The sequence below is a fragment of the Nerophis ophidion genome, linkage group LG13, assembly GCF_033978795.1.
Source record: "Nerophis ophidion isolate RoL-2023_Sa linkage group LG13, RoL_Noph_v1.0, whole genome shotgun sequence".
In the NCBI taxonomy this organism is placed as follows: Eukaryota; Metazoa; Chordata; class Actinopteri; order Syngnathiformes; family Syngnathidae; genus Nerophis; species Nerophis ophidion.
In genome coordinates this window covers 61,051,276-61,069,475 of record NC_084623.1, presented here as the reverse complement: position 1 = coordinate 61,069,475, position 18,200 = coordinate 61,051,276, and the positions used below count along the sequence as shown (strand labels likewise).

Genomic DNA, 18,200 nt, shown 5'->3' with positions numbered 1-18,200 from the left:
TGATATTGTGTACATCCATATTGATATTGTGTACATCCATATTGATATTGTGTACATCCATATTGATATTGACTACACACATATTGATATTGTGTACATCCATATTGATAGTGTACATCCATATTGATATTGTGTACATCCATATTGATATTGTGTACATCCATATTGATATTGACTACATACATATTGATATTGTGTACATCCATATTGATATTGTGTACATCCATATTGATATTGTGTACATCCATATTGATATTGACTACACACATATTGATATTGTGTACATCCATATTGATAGTGTACATCCATATTGACATTGTGTACATCCATATTGACATTGTGTACATCCATATTGACATTGACTACATCCATATTGATATTGTGTACATCCATATTGATATTGACTACACACATATTGATATTGACTACATACATATTGATATTGTGTACATCCATATTGACATTGTGTACATCCATATTGATATTGTGTACATCCATATTGACATTGTGTACATCCATATTGATATTGTGTACATCCATATTGATATTGTGTACATCCATATTGACATTGTGTACATCCATATTGATATTGTGTACATCCATATTGATATTGTGTACATCCATATTGATATTGACTACATACATATTGATATTGACTACATACATACACACATATTGATATTGTGTACATCCATATTGATATTGACTACATACATATTGACATTGTGTACATCCATATTGATATTGTGTACATCCATATTGATATTGTGTACATCCATATTGATATTGTGTACATCCATATTGATATTGTGTACATACATATTGATATTGTGTACATCCATATTGATATTGTGTACATCCATATTGATATTGTGTACATCCATATTGATATTGACTACACACATATTGATATTGTGTACATCCATATTGATAGTGTACATCCATATTGATATTGTGTACATCCATATTGATATTGTGTACATCCATATTGATATTGACTACATACATATTGATATTGTGTACATCCATATTGATATTGTGTACATCCATATTGATATTGTGTACATCCATATTGATATTGACTACATCCATATTGATATTGACTACATACATATTGACATTGTGTACATCCATATTGATATTGTGTACATCCATATTGATATTGTGTACATCCATATTGATATTGTGTACATCCATATTGATATTGTGTACATCCATATTGATAGTGTACATCCATATTGACATTGTGTACATCCATATTGACATTGTGTACATCCATATTGATATTGTGTACATCCATATTGATATTGTGTACATCCATATTGATATTGACTACACACATATTGATATTGACTACATACATATTGATATTGACTACATACATATTGATATTGTGTACATCCATATTGACATTGTGTACATCCATATTGATATTGTGTACATCCATATTGACATTGTGTACATCCATATTGATATTGTGTACATCCATATTGATATTGTGTACATCCATATTGACATTGTGTACATCCATATTGATATTGTGTACATCCATATTGATATTGTGTACATCCATATTGATATTGACTACATACATATTGACATTGTGTACATCCATATTGATATTGTGTACATCCATATTGATATTGTGTACATCCATATTGATATTGTGTACATCCATATTGATATTGACTACATACATATTGATATTGTGTACATCCATATTGATATTGTGTACATCCATATTGATATTGTGTACATCCATATTGATATTGACTACACACATATTGATATTGTGTACATCCATATTGATAGTGTACATCCATATTGATATTGTGTACATCCATATTGATATTGTGTACATCCATATTGATATTGACTACATACATATTGATATTGTGTACATCCATATTGATATTGTGTACATCCATATTGATATTGTGTACATCCATATTGATATTGACTACATCCATATTGATATTGTGTACATCCATATTGATATTGTGTACATCCATATTGATATTGACTACACACATATTGATATTGTGTACATCCATATTGACATTATGTACATCCATATTGATATTGTGTACATCCATATTGATATTGTGTACATACATATTGATATTGTGTACATCCATATTGACATTGTGTACATCCATATTGATATTGACTACATACATACACACATATTGACATTGTGTACATCCATATTGATATTGTGTACATCCATATTGATATTGTGTACATCCATATTGACATTGACTACATCCATATTGATATTGTGTACATCCATATTGACATTGACTACATCCATATTGATATTGACTACATACATACATCCATATTGATATTGTGTACATCCATATTGATATTGTGTACATCCATATTGATATTGTGTACATCCATATTGATATTGACTACACACATATTGATATTGTGTACATCCATATTGACATTATGTACATCCATATTGATATTGTGTACATCCATATTGATATTGTGTACATACATATTGATATTGTGTACATCCATATTGACATTGTGTACATCCATATTGATATTGACTACATACATACACACATATTGACATTGTGTACATCCATATTGATATTGTGTACATCCATATTGATATTGTGTACATCCATATTGATATTGTGTACATCCATATTGATATTGACTACATACATACATCCATATTGATATTGTGTACATCCATATTGATATTGTGTACATCCATATTGATATTGTGTACATCCATATTGATATTGACTACACACATATTGATATTGTGTACATCCATATTGACATTATGTACATCCATATTGATATTGTGTACATCCATATTGATATTGTGTACATACATATTGATATTGTGTACATCCATATTGACATTGTGTACATCCATATTGATATTGACTACATACATACACACATATTGACATTGTGTACATCCATATTGATATTGTGTACATCCATATTGACATTGTGTACATCCATATTGATATTGTGTACATCCATATTGATATTGTGTACATCCATATTGATATTGACTACATACATATTGACATTGTGTACATCCATATTGATATTGTGTACATCCATATTGATATTGTGTACATCCATATTGATATTGTGTACATCCATATTGATATTGACTACATACATATTGATATTGTGTACATCCATATTGATATTGTGTACATCCATATTGATATTGTGTACATCCATATTGATATTGACTACACACATATTGATATTGTGTACATCCATATTGATAGTGTACATCCATATTGATATTGTGTACATCCATATTGATATTGTGTACATCCATATTGATATTGACTACATACATATTGATATTGTGTACATCCATATTGATATTGTGTACATCCATATTGATATTGTGTACATCCATATTGATATTGACTACATCCATATTGATATTGTGTACATCCATATTGACATTGTGTACATCCATATTGACATTGTGTACATCCATATTGACATTGTGTACATCCATATTGACATTGACTACATCCATATTGATATTGTGTACATCCATATTGATATTGACTACACACATATTGATATTGTGTACATCCATATTGACATTATGTACATCCATATTGATATTGTGTACATCCATATTGATATTGTGTACATACATATTGATATTGTGTACATCCATATTGACATTGTGTACATCCATATTGATATTGACTACATACATACACACATATTGACATTGTGTACATCCATATTGATATTGTGTACATCCATATTGATATTGTGTACATCCATATTGACATTGACTACATCCATATTGATATTGACTACATACATATTGATATTGTGTACATCCATATTGATATTGTGTACATCCATATTGATATTGTGTACATCCATATTGATATTGACTACATCCATATTGATATTGTGTACATCCATATTGATATTGTGTACATCCATATTGATATTGACTACACACATATTGATATTGTGTACATCCATATTGACATTATGTACATCCATATTGATATTGTGTACATCCATATTGATATTGTGTACATACATATTGATATTGTGTACATCCATATTGACATTGTGTACATCCATATTGATATTGACTACATACATACACACATATTGACATTGTGTACATCCATATTGATATTGTGTACATCCATATTGATATTGTGTACATCCATATTGACATTGACTACATCCATATTGATATTGACTACATACATACATCCATATTGATATTGTGTACATCCATATTGATATTGTGTACATCCATATTGATATTGTGTACATCCATATTGATATTGACTACACACATATTGATATTGTGTACATCCATATTGACATTATGTACATCCATATTGATATTGTGTACATCCATATTGATATTGTGTACATACATATTGATATTGTGTACATCCATATTGACATTGTGTACATCCATATTGATATTGACTACATACATACACACATATTGACATTGTGTACATCCATATTGATATTGTGTACATCCATATTGATATTGTGTACATCCATATTGATATTGTGTACATCCATATTGATATTGACTACATACATACATCCATATTGATATTGTGTACATCCATATTGATATTGTGTACATCCATATTGATATTGTGTACATCCATATTGATATTGACTACACACATATTGATATTGTGTACATCCATATTGACATTATGTACATCCATATTGATATTGTGTACATCCATATTGATATTGTGTACATACATATTGATATTGTGTACATCCATATTGACATTGTGTACATCCATATTGATATTGACTACATACATACACACATATTGACATTGTGTACATCCATATTGATATTGTGTACATCCATATTGACATTGACTACATCCATATTGATATTGACTACATACATACATCCATATTGATATTGTGTACATCCATATTGACATTGACTACATAGACAAGTATGAATAATGACATCCACTCACCCTAAACTCAATAAGTCTTGCTTTCTCCATCTGTGCTTCTTTCAGCTTTTTCTCCATCTCCTCAATCTTCAACTGCTCGGCTCCAACAACACTAACACACACACACACACACACACACACACACACACACACACACACACACACATTAATCAACGACACTGTTACAAAACAAAGACGAAACACAATATGTGTCTCTTGTACTAACAATGTGTGATACCAGTGTGTGATACCAATGTGTGATAACAATGTGTGATACCAGTGTGTGATAACAGTGTGTGATACCCGTGTGTGATACCAATGTTTGATACCAGTGTGTGATACCAGTGTGTGATAACAATGTGTGATAACAATGTGTGATACCAGTGTGTGATACCAATGTGTGATACCAGTGTGTGATACCAATGTTTGATACCAGTGCGTGATACCAATGTGTGATAACAATGTTTGATACCAGTGTGTGATACCAATGTTTGATACCAGTGTGTGATACCAATGTTTGATACCAGTGCGTGATACCAATGTGTGATAACAATGTGTGATACCAGTGTGTGATACCAATGTTTGATACCAGTGTGTGATACCAATGTTTGATACCAGTGCGTGATACCAATGTGTGATAACAATGTGTGATAACAATGTGTGATAGCAGTATGTGATACCAGTGTGTGATGCCAATGTGTGATAGCAGTGTGTCATAGCAGTGTGTCATAGCAGTGTGTGATGCCAATGTGCGATAGCAGTGTGTCATAGCAGTGTGTGATACCAATGTGTGATAACAATGTGTGATGCCAGTGTGTGATACCAATGTGTGATAACAATGTGTGATGCCAGTGTGTGATACCAATGTGTGATAACATTGTGTGATGCCAGTGTGTGATAGCAGTGAGTGATACCAATGTGTGATACCAGTGTGTGATAGCAGTGTGTGATAACAGTGTGTGATACCAGTGTGTGATAACATTGTGTAATAGCAGTGTGTGATAACAGTGTGTGATACCAGTGTGTGATAACATTGTGTAATAGCAGTGTGTGATACCAATGTGTAATACCAATGTGTGATGCCAGTGTGTGATAGCAGTGAGTGATACCAATGTGTGATACCAGTGTGTGATAGCAGTGTGTGATAACAGTGTGTGATAACAATGTGTGATAGCAGTGTGTGATACCAATGTGTGATAGCAGTGTGTGATACCAATGTGTGATACCAATGTGTGATGCCAGTGTGTGATAACAGTGTGTGATAGCAGTGAGTGATACCAATGTGTGATACCAGTATGTGATAACAGTGTGTGATAGCAGCCGCTTCAAGAAGTGAAATATTTCCAGCATATGAGTGTTGTGAAACATTGTTACATGCTGCTCTTATTAGTGATACATATCTTAGTGTACTGCTTATTAGTGATACATATCTTGGTGTACTGCTTATTAGTGATACATATCTTGGTGTACTGCTTATTAGTGATACATATCTTAGTGTACTGCTTATTAGTGATACATATCTTGGTGTACTGCTTATTAGTGATACATATCTTAGTGTACTGCTTATTAGTGATACATATCTTGGTGTACTGCTTATTAGTGATACATATCTTAGTGTACTGCTTATTAGTGATACATATCTTAGTGTACTGCTTATTAGTGATACATATCTTAGTGTACTGCTTATTAGTGATACATATCTTAGTGTACTGCTTATTAGTGATACATATCTTGGTGTACTACTTATTAGTGATACATATCTTGGTGTACTGCTTATTAGTGATACATATCTTGGTGTACTGCTTATTAGTGATACATATCTTAGTGTACTGCTTATTAGTGATACATATCTTAGTGTACTGCTTATTAGTGATACATATCTTAGTGTACTGCTTATTAGTGATACATATCTTGGTGTACTGCTTATTAGTGATACATATCTTGGTGTACTGCTTATTAGTGATACATATCTTAGTGTACTGCTTATTAGTGATACATATCTTAGTGTACTGCTTATTAGTGATACATATCTTAGTGTACTGCTTATTAGTGATACATATCTTAGTGTACTGCTTATTAGTGATACATATCTTAGTGTACTGCTTATTAGTGATACATATCTTAGTGTACTGCTTATTAGTGATACATATCTTAGTGTACTGCTTATTAGTGATACATATCTTAGTGTACTGCTTATTAGTGATACATATCTTAGTGTACTGCTTATTAGTTATACATATCTTAGTGTACTGCTTATTAGTGATACATATCTTAGTGTACTGCTTATTAGTGATACATATCTTAGTGTACTGCTTATTAGTGATACATATCTTAGTGTACTGCTTATTAGTGATACATATCTTAGTGTACTGCTTATTAGTGATACATATCTTAGTGTACTGCTTATTAGTGATACATATCTTGGTGTACTGCTTATTAGTGATACATATCTTAGTGTACTGCTTATTAGTGATACATATCTTGGTGTACTGCTTATTAGTGATACATATCTTAGTGTACTGCTTATTAGTGATACATATCTTAGTGTACTGCTTATTAGTGATACATATCTTGGTGTACTGCTTATTAGTGATACATATCTTAGTGTACTGCTTATTAGTGATACATATCTTGGTGTACTGCTTATTAGTGATACATATCTTAGTGTACTGCTTATTAGTGATACATATCTTAGTGTACTGCTTATTAGTGATACATATCTTGGTGTACTGCTTATTAGTGATACATATCTTAGTGTACTGCTTATTAGTGATACATATCTTGGTGTACTGCTTATTAGTGATACATATCTTAGTGTACTGCTTATTAGTGATACATATCTTAGTGTACTGCTTATTAGTGATACATATCTTGGTGTACTGCTTATTAGTGATACATATCTTGGTGTACTGCTTATTAGTGATACATATCTTAGTGTACTGCTTATTAGTGATACATATCTTGGTGTACTGCTTATTAGTGATACATATCTTGGTGTACTGCTTATTAGTGATACATATCTTAGTGTACTGCTTATTAGTGATACATATCTTGGTGTACTGCTTATTAGTGATACATATCTTAGTGTACTGCTTATTAGTGATACATATCTTGGTGTACTGCTTATTAGTGATACATATCTTAGTGTACTGCTTATTAGTGATACATATCTTAGTGTACTGCTTATTAGTGATACATATCTTGGTGTACTGCTTATTAGTGATACATATCTTGGTGTACTGCTTATTAGTGATACATATCTTAGTGTACTGCTTATTAGTGATACATATCTTAGTGTACTGCTTATTAGTGATACATATCTTGGTGTACTGCTTATTAGTGATACATATCTTAGTGTACTGCTTATTAGTGATACATATCTTGGTGTACTGCTTATTAGTGATACATATCTTGGTGTACTGCTTATTAGTGATACATATCTTAGTGTACTGCTTATTAGTGATACATATCTTAGTGTACTGCTTATTAGTGATACATATCTTGGTGTACTGCTTATTAGTGATACATATCTTAGTGTACTGCTTATTAGTGATACATATCTTAGTGTACTGCTTATTAGTGATACATATCTTAGTGTACTGCTTATTAGTGATACATATCTTAGTGTACTGCTTATTAGTGATACATATCTTGGTGTACTGCTTATTAGTGATACATTTCTTGGTGTACTGTACTGTAATCATATAATAATACATACATAACTACTTTACTTTCATGTAATTATATAATAGTACATACATAACTACTTTACTTTCATGTAATTATATAATAGTACATACATAACTACTTTACTTTCATGTAATTATATAATAGTACATACATAACTACTTTACTTTCATGTAATTATATAATAGTACATACATAACTACTTTACTTTCATGTAATTATATAATAGTACATACATAACTACTTTACTTTCATGTAATCATATAATAATACATACATGTGTGTGTGTGTGTGCGCATGTCTGTGTGTGTACACAAACAATCCTATATGCAATTTGAGTAATACTTATGTTCTGCAAATGTAAAAACAAATATGAATTCTGACTAAAGAATTGGTGCCGATGGAAACTAAGAAAAGGGATTTGGGTCCACTATCTGGAGTACAGGGCAGGCCAGTGGGGGATCTTATGTGCGTGGATAACTCCTCTGGCAGGGGGCTCCCCTCGTCTCTTTTAATGCAGAGCATAGGACACATAGGACACATAGGACACATAGCGAGAGTGGTCCTCAGGTCCTGTTGATCAGGGGCAGTAGCTCCACAGCCACAGATCCACTTTTAACCACTAATATCACAGTCAAAATGAAAGCTTGTTCCCAAAGGCACCATAAACTGTTAATAATGTTTAGACAAAAGTGTATATTATATATACTATTATATATATTGTATTTATATAGGTGTGTGTGTGTGTGTGTGTGTGTATTTTGGGTATATGCATATGTGTATGTATGTGATTGTGTGTGTATATGTATGTATATATATATGTATATATATATAAATTGTATATATGTGTGTGTACATATGTATATATGTAAGTGTGTGTGAATTTAAATGTATTATATATAGACAATATATAGCAACAACCACTGAATTGAATTATATTATATATATTATTGTATTATATATTATATAAGATCACGGGTACAAGCGGCCGAAATGAGTTTTTTCCGCCGGGTGGCGGGTCTCTCTCTTAGAGATAGGGTGAGAAGCTCTGCCATCCGGGAGGAACTCAAAGTAAAGCCGCTGCTCCTCCACATCGAGAGGAGCCAGATGAGGTGGTTCGGGCATCTGGTCAGGATGCCACCCGAACGCCTCCCTAGGGAGGTGTTTAGGGCACGTCCAGCTGGTAGACCCAGGACACGTTGGGAAGACTATGTCTCCCGGCTGGCCTGGGAACGCCTCGGGATCCCCCGGGAAGAGCTAGATGAAGTGGCTGGAGATAGGGAAGTCTGGGCTTCCCTGCTTAGGCTGCTGCCCCCGCGACCCGACCTCGGATAAGCGGAAGATGATGGATGGATGGATATTATATATATATATATATTGTATGTGTACAGGGGTGGGACCTAATAAGTTTACTTCTTCCCACTACCTTTTGAGCCAATCTTAACATCTACAAAAGATTAGTCACATGTAATGTTTTCAATGTAGGTGTAAAAATAATGTATCTATATATTTGTTTTGTATTTTATGTCATTCTCTTGTTTTGTTTGCATGGCTCAAAATAAACCATTCATTCATACATAATGTTACTGTCACTTTACTTTCATGTGATTATATAAAAATACATACATAACCACTTTACTTTCATGTTCCACATTCAAACTCTTATTATTATTGTATTTTCTTATTTGTTTCATTATGTAACTGTACAGCGACTGCAATTATTCATGTAATTATCACATCAACAATTAATGTAGTTATATTTGTAGTTACAATGTAACAAGTGTGTGTGACCTGGACAAGTGTGTGTTACCTGGACAAGTGTGTGTTACCTGGACAAGTGTGTGTTGCCTGGACAAGTGTGTGTTGGCTGGACAAGTGTGTGTTACCTGGACAAGTGTGTGTTGCCTGGACAAGTGTGTGTTGCCTGGACAAGTGTGTGTTACCTGGACAAGTGTGTGTTGCCTGGACAAGTGTGTGTTGCCTGGACAAGTGTGTGTTGGCTGGACAAGTGTGTGTTACCTGGACAAGTGTGTGTTACCTGGACAAGTGTGTGTTACCTGGACAAGTGTGTGTTGGCTGGACAAGTGTGTGTGACCTGGACAAGTGTGTGTTGCCTGGACAAGTGTGTGTTGCCTGGACAAGTGTGTGTTACCTGGACAAGTGTGTGTTGGCTGGACAAGTGTGTGTTACCTGGACAAGTGTGTGTTGCCTGGACAAGTGTGTGTTACCTGGACAAGTGTGTGTTACCTGGACAAGTGTGTGTTGCCTGGACAAGTGTGTGTTACCTGGACAAGTGTGTGTTACCTGGACAAGTGTGTGTTGCCTGGACAAGTGTGTGTTACCTGGACAAGTGTGTGTTGCCTGGACAAGTGTGTGTTACCTGGACAAGTGTGTGTTGCCTGGACAAGTGTGTGTTGCCTGGACAAGTGTGTGTTGCCTGGACAAGTGTGTGTTGCCTGGACAAGTGTGTGTTACCTGGACAAGTGTGTGTTACCTGGACAAGTGTGTGTTACCTGGACAAGTGTGTGTTACCTGGACAAGTGTGTGTTGGCTGGACAAGTGTGTGTTACCTGGACAAGTGTGTGTTACCTGGACAAGTGTGTGTTGCCTGGACAAGTGTGTGTTACCTGGACAAGTGTGTGTTGCCTGGACAAGTGTGTGTTGCCTGGACAAGTGTGTGTTACCTGGACAAGTGTGTGTTGCCTGGACAAGTGTGTGTTACCTGGACAAGTGTGTGTTACCTGGACAAGTGTGTGTTACCTGGACAAGTGTGTGTTGCCTGGACAAGTGTGTGTTGCCTGGACAAGTGTGTGTTACCTGGACAAGTGTGTGTTACCTGGACAAGTGTGTGTTGGCTGGACAAGTGTGTGTTACCTGGACAAGTGTGTGTTGGCTGGACAAGTGTGTGTTGCCTGGACAAGTGTGTGTTACCTGGACAAGTGTGTGTTACCTGGACAAGTGTGTGTTGCCTGGACAAGTGTGTGTTACCTGGACAAGTGTGTTACCTGGACAAGTGTGTGTTGCCTGGACAAGTGTGTGTTGCCTGGACAAGTGTGTGTTACCTGGACAAGTGTGTGTTACCTGGACAAGTGTGTGTTACCTGGACAAGTTGTCAGGTGAGCAGGTGTCCAGACTGTCTGAGCTGTGCAGGCTGAGTGTGTCGTAGGGCTGCTCTCCAGCTGAGGGGGGGCGGTGGTGCAGGATGGAGTGGCGCAGCAGGTGTGAGGGGGCGGGGCTACAGGAGGTGGAAGTGAGCAGGTGAGGAAGTGAACCGTGGAGCGCTTCCCACTGACACTGAGCTTCCTGCGCCGCTTTCTGCTTCAACTCAGCCAGACGACGTCGCTGATCTTCTATCACCTGATGACCTGCAAGCAGTCAACTTGTGAGCTAAAAGTCGTCCTAGTCAAACATGAAGTTGCATTTGTGATGATTGGCACGAGCCAGACGAGAGTGTGAGTACATATTTCATTGATTTCACACTAGAATTCAAAACAGAAAAAAAAGGGCGCGCACATTGGCGGAGAACAAACTAGACTGAACTCAAACAAAAACAGCACATGGCATTACTATGTACAGACCAACAAAAGATACTAGCTGTTGGCACAAAGCAAACCAAAAACTTACGTGGTATAGACCGAATAACAAACAGCGTGGCAAGGCATGAAGGTAGATGAGGGACAGGTAGGTGCATGGTCATGAGGGTAACTATCGTAGGTAGGGTAAAATTGCTAGGTCCAGGACAGAAATAGAATGGCTTAAATAATGACTATGATGATTAGTGACAGGTGTGAGGGCTGAGGACAGGGGAGTGACTAGAAGACCAGGTGGAAACTAATGGGTTGGCATGGAGACTAAAACAAACCAGGAAGTACAAAAACAGAACTGAATGTCCAAAAAACTAAACATAACATGATCAAACATGACTATACTATGACTATACTATGACTATACTGTACTTAGTAGCACACTGGCACTAATCATCTTCTATGACTATACTGTACTTAGTAGCACACTGGCACTAATCATCTTCTATGACTATACTGTACTTAGTAGCACACTGGCACTAATCATCTTCTATGACTATACTGTACTTAGTAGCACACTGGCACTAATCATCCTCTATGACTATACTGTACTTAGTAACACACTGGCACTAATCATCTTCTATGACTATACTGTACTTAGTAGCACACTAGCACTAATCATCCTCTATGACTATACTGTACTTAGTAGCACACTGGCACTAATCATCCTCTATGACTATACTGTACTTAGTAGCACACTGGCACTAATCATCTTCTATGACTATACTGTACTTAGTAGCACACTGGCACTAATCATCTTCTATGACTATACTGTACTTAGTAACACACTGGCACTAATCATCTTCTATGACTATACTGTACTTAGTAGCACACTGGCACTAATCATCCTCTATGACTATACTGTACTTAGTAGCACACTGGCACTAATCATCCTCTATGACTATACTGTACTTAGTAGCACACTGGCACTAATCATCTTCTATGACTATACTGTACTTAGTAGCACACTGGCACTAATCATCTTCTATGACTATACTGTACTTAGTAGCACACTGGCACTAATCATCCTCTATGACTATACTGTACTTAGTAGCACACTGGCACTAATCATCTTCTATGACTATACTGTACTTAGTAGCACACTGGCACTAATCATCTTCTATGACTATACTGTACTTAGTAGCACACTGGCACTAATCATCTTCTATGACTATACTGTACTTAGTAGCACACTGGCACTAATCATCTTCTATGACTATACTGTACTTAGTAGCACACTGGCACTAATCATCTTCTATGACTATACTGTACTTAGTAGCACACTGGCACTAATCATCTTCTATGACTATACTGTACTTAGTAGCACACTGGCACTAATCATCCTCTATGACTATACTGTACTTAGTAGCACACTGGCACTAATCATCTTCTATGACTATACTGTACTTAGTAGCACACTGGCACTAATCATCTTCTATGACTATACTGTACTTAGTAGCACACTGGCACTCATGAAGGCCCTCAGCTGTCTGCTGCAGTGTTGCAAGGACTAGAAAGAAGACCCACCTGTCTGCTGCAGTGTTGCAAGGACTAGAAAGAAGACCCAGCTGTCTGCTGCAGTGTTGCAAGGACTAGAAAGAAGACCCAGCTGTCTGCTGCAGTGTTGCAAGGACTAGAAAGAAGACCCAGCTGTCTGCTGCAGTGTTGCAAGGACTAGAAAGAAGACCCACCTGTCTGCTGCAGTGTTGCAAGGACTAGAAAGAAGACCCACCTGTCTGCTGCAGTGTTGCAAGGACTAGAAAGAAGACCCAGCTGTCTGCTGCAGTGTTGCAAGGACTAGAAAGAAGACCCACCTGTCTGCTGCAGTGTTGCAAGGACTAGAAAGAAGACCCAGCTGTCTGCTGCAGTGTTGCAAGGACTAGAAAGAAGACCCAGCTGTCTGCTGCAGTGTTGCAAGGACTAGAAAGAAGACCCACCTGTCTGCTGCAGTGTTGCAAGGACTAGAAAGAAGACCCAGCTGTCTGCTGCAGTGTTGCAAGGACTAGAAAGAAGACCCAGCTGTCTGCTGCAGTGTTGCAAGGACTAGAAAGAAGACCCAGCTGTCTGCTGCAGTGTTGCAAGGACTAGAAAGAAGACACACCTGTCTGCTGCAGTGTTGCAAGGACTAGAAAGAAGACCCAGCTGTCTGCTGCAGTGTTGCAAGGACTAGAAAGAAGACCCAGCTGTCTGCTGCAGTGTTGCAAGGACTAGAAAGAAGACCCACCTGTCTGCTGCAGTGTTGCAAGGACTAGAAAGAAGACCCAGCTGTCTGCTGCAGTGTTGCAAGGACTAGAAAGAAGACGCACCTGTCTGCTGCAGTGTTGCAAGGACTAGAAAGAAGACCCAGCTGTCTGCTGCAGTGTTGCAAGGACTAGAAAGAAGACGCACCTGTCTGCTGCAGTGTTGCAAGGACTAGAAAGAAGACGCACCTGTCTGCTGCAGTGTTGCAAGGACTAGAAAGAAGACCCAGCTGTCTGCTGCAGTGTTGCAAGGACTAGAAAGAAGACGCACCTGTCTGCTGCAGTGTTGCAAGGACTAGAAAGAAGACCCAGCTGTCTGCTGCAGTGTTGCAAGGACTAGAAAGAAGACCCAGCTGTCTGCTGCAGTGTTGCAAGGACTAGAAAGAAGACCCAGCTGTCTGCTGCAGTGTTGCAAGGACTAGAAAGAAGACGCACCTGTCTGCTGCAGTGTTGCAAGGACTAGAAAGAAGACCCACCTGTCTGCTGCAGTGTTGCAAGGACTAGAAAGAAGACGCACCTGTCTGCTGCAGTGTTGCAAGGACTAGAAAGAAGACCCAGCTGTCTGCTGCAGTGTTGCAAGGACTAGAAAGAAGACCCAGCTGTCTGCTGCAGTGTTGCAAGGACTAGAAAGAAGACCCAGCTGTCTGCTGCAGTGTTGCAAGGACTAGAAAGAAGACCCAGCTGTCTGCTGCAGTGTTGCAAGGACTAGAAAGAAGACCCAGCTGTCTGCTGCAGTGTTGCAAGGACTAGAAAGAAGACCCAGCTGTCTGCTGCAGTGTTGCAAGGACTAGAAAGAAGACCCAGCTGTCTGCTGCAGTGTTGCAAGGACTAGAAAGAAGACCCAGCTGTCTGCTGCAGTGTTGCAAGGACTAGAAAGAAGACCCAGCTGTCTGCTGCAGTGTTGCAAGGACTAGAAAGAAGACCCACCTGTCTGCTGCAGTGTTGCAAGGACTAGAAAGAAGACCCACCTGTCTGCTGCAGTGTTGCAAGGACTAGAAAGAAGACCCAGCTGTCTGCTGCAGTGTTGCAAGGACTAGAAAGAAGACCCACCTGTCTGCTGCAGTGTTGCAAGGACTAGAAAGAAGACCCAGCTGTCTGCTGCAGTGTTGCAAGGACTAGAAAGAAGACCCACCTGTCTGCTGCAGTGTTGCAAGGACTAGAAAGAAGACCCAGCTGTCTGCTGCAGTGTTGCAAGGACTAGAAAGAAGACCCAGCTGTCTGCTGCAGTGTTGCAAGGACTAGAAAGAAGACGCACCTGTCTGCTGCAGTGTTGCAAGGACTAGAAAGAAGACCCACCTGTCTGCTGCAGTGTTGCAAGGACTAGAAAGAAGACGCACCTGTCTGCTGCAGTGTTGCAAGGACTAGAAAGAAGACCCAGCTGTCTGCTGCAGTGTTGCAAGGACTAGAAAGAAGACCCAGCTGTCTGCTGCAGTGTTGCAAGGACTAGAAAGAAGACCCAGCTGTCTGCTGCAGTGTTGCAAGGACTAGAAAGAAGACCCAGCTGTCTGCTGCAGTGTTGCAAGGACTAGAAAGAAGACCCAGCTGTCTGCTGCAGTGTTGCAAGGACTAGAAAGAAGACCCAGCTGTCTGCTGCAGTGTTGCAAGGACTAGAAAGAAGACCCAGCTGTCTGCTGCAGTGTTGCAAGGACTAGAAAGAAGACCCAGCTGTCTGCTGCAGTGTTGCAAGGACTAGAAAGAAGACCCAGCTGTCTGCTGCAGTGTTGCAAGGACTAGAAAGAAGACCCACCTGTCTGCTGCAGTGTTGCAAGGACTAGAAAGAAGACCCACCTGTCTGCTGCAGTGTTGCAAGGACTAGAAAGAAGACCCAGCTGTCTGCTGCAGTGTTGCAAGGACTAGAAAGAAGACCCACCTGTCTGCTGCAGTGTTGCAAGGACTAGAAAGAAGACCCAGCTGTCTGCTGCAGTGTTGCAAGGACTAGAAAGAAGACCCACCTGTCTGCTGCAGGGTCAGCTGTCTGTTGGTGTGGATGCTCTGCAGAGTAGACACCAACTTCCTGGACACGCTGTCAGTCGCCACCAGGGGGCTCTGCAAGGAATGTCAGGTCAGACAGGAGCGAGCGAGCAAGCGAGCGAGCGAGCACGCACGCACGCACGCACGCACGCACGCACGCACGCACGCACGCACGCACGCACGCACGCACGCACGCACGCACGCACGCACGCACGCACGCACGCACGCACACACACACACAGTATGAGGACATTATTCACATGAGCTCTCACATCCACTACTGAAATGTTCTCCCATGACTAAGTCATCTGTTATCAAATGAAAAGGCAAAAGTTGTGTTAGTAAATTAAATGTTATTCATTTGAATAACCAGGATGTGCTCTCTCACTCCCACCAAGTCATCAAATGTCATCACCAGGTCATCAAATGTCATCAACAAGTCATCAAATGTCATCACCAAGTCATCAAATATCATCACCAAGTCATCAAATATCATCACCAAGTCATCAAATGTCATCACCAGGTCATCAAATGTCATCAACAAGTCATCAAATGTCATCACCAAGTCATCAGATATCATCACCAAGTCACCAAATGTCATCACCAAGTCATCAAATGTCATCACCAAGTCACCAAATGTCATCACCAAGTCATCAAATATCATCACCAAGTCATCAAATGTCATCACCAAGTCATCAAATGTCATCACCAAGTCACCAAATGTCATCACCAAGTCATCAAATGTCATCACCAAGTCACCAAATGTCATCACCAAGTCATCAAATATCATCACCAAGTCATCAAATGTCATCACCAAGTCACCAAATGTCATCACCAAGTCATCAAATGTCATCACCAAGTCATCAAATATCATCACCAAGTCATCAAATGTCATCACCAAGTCATCAAATGTCATCACCAAGTCATCAAATATCATCACCAAGTCATCAAATGTCATCACCAAGTCATCAAATATCATCACCAAGTCATCAAATATCATCACCAAGTCATCAAATGTCATCACCAAGTCACCAAATGTCATCACCAAGTCATCAAATATCATCACCAAGTCATCAAATATCATCACCAAGTCATCAAATATCATCACCAAGTCATCAAATGTCATCACCAAGTCACCAAATGTCATCACCAAGTCATCAAATATCATCACCAAGTCATCAAATGTCATCACCAAGTCACCAAATGTCATCACCAAGTCATCAAATGTCATCACCAAGTCATCAAATATCATCACCAAGTCATCAAATGTCATCACCAAGTCATCAAATGTCATCACCAAGTCATCAAATATCATCACCAAGTCATCAAATGTCATCACCAAGTCATCAAATATCATCACCAAGTCATCAAATATCATCACCAAGTCATCAAATGTCATCACCAAGTCACCAAATGTCATCACCAAGTCATCAAATGTCATCACCAAGTCATCAAATATCATCACCAAGTCATCAAATGTCATCACCAAGTCATCAAATGTCATCACCAAGTCATCAAATATCATCACCAAGTCATCAAATGTCATCACCAAGTCATCAAATATCATCACCAAGTCATCAAATATCATCACCAAGTCATCAAATGTCATCACCAAGTCACCAAATGTCATCACCAAGTCATCAAATATCATCACCAAGTCATCAAATGTCATCACCAAGTCACCAAATGTCATCACCAAGTCATCAAATATCATCACCAAGTCATCAAAT

General features: G+C 38.3%; 1 pseudogene; it reads right to left on the bottom strand.

Annotated features, from left to right (window-relative positions):
* LOC133564833 (pleckstrin homology-like domain family B member 1) overlaps positions 1–18,200 on the bottom strand; it is a 689,899-nt pseudogene that overhangs the window by 348,973 nt on the left and 322,726 nt on the right.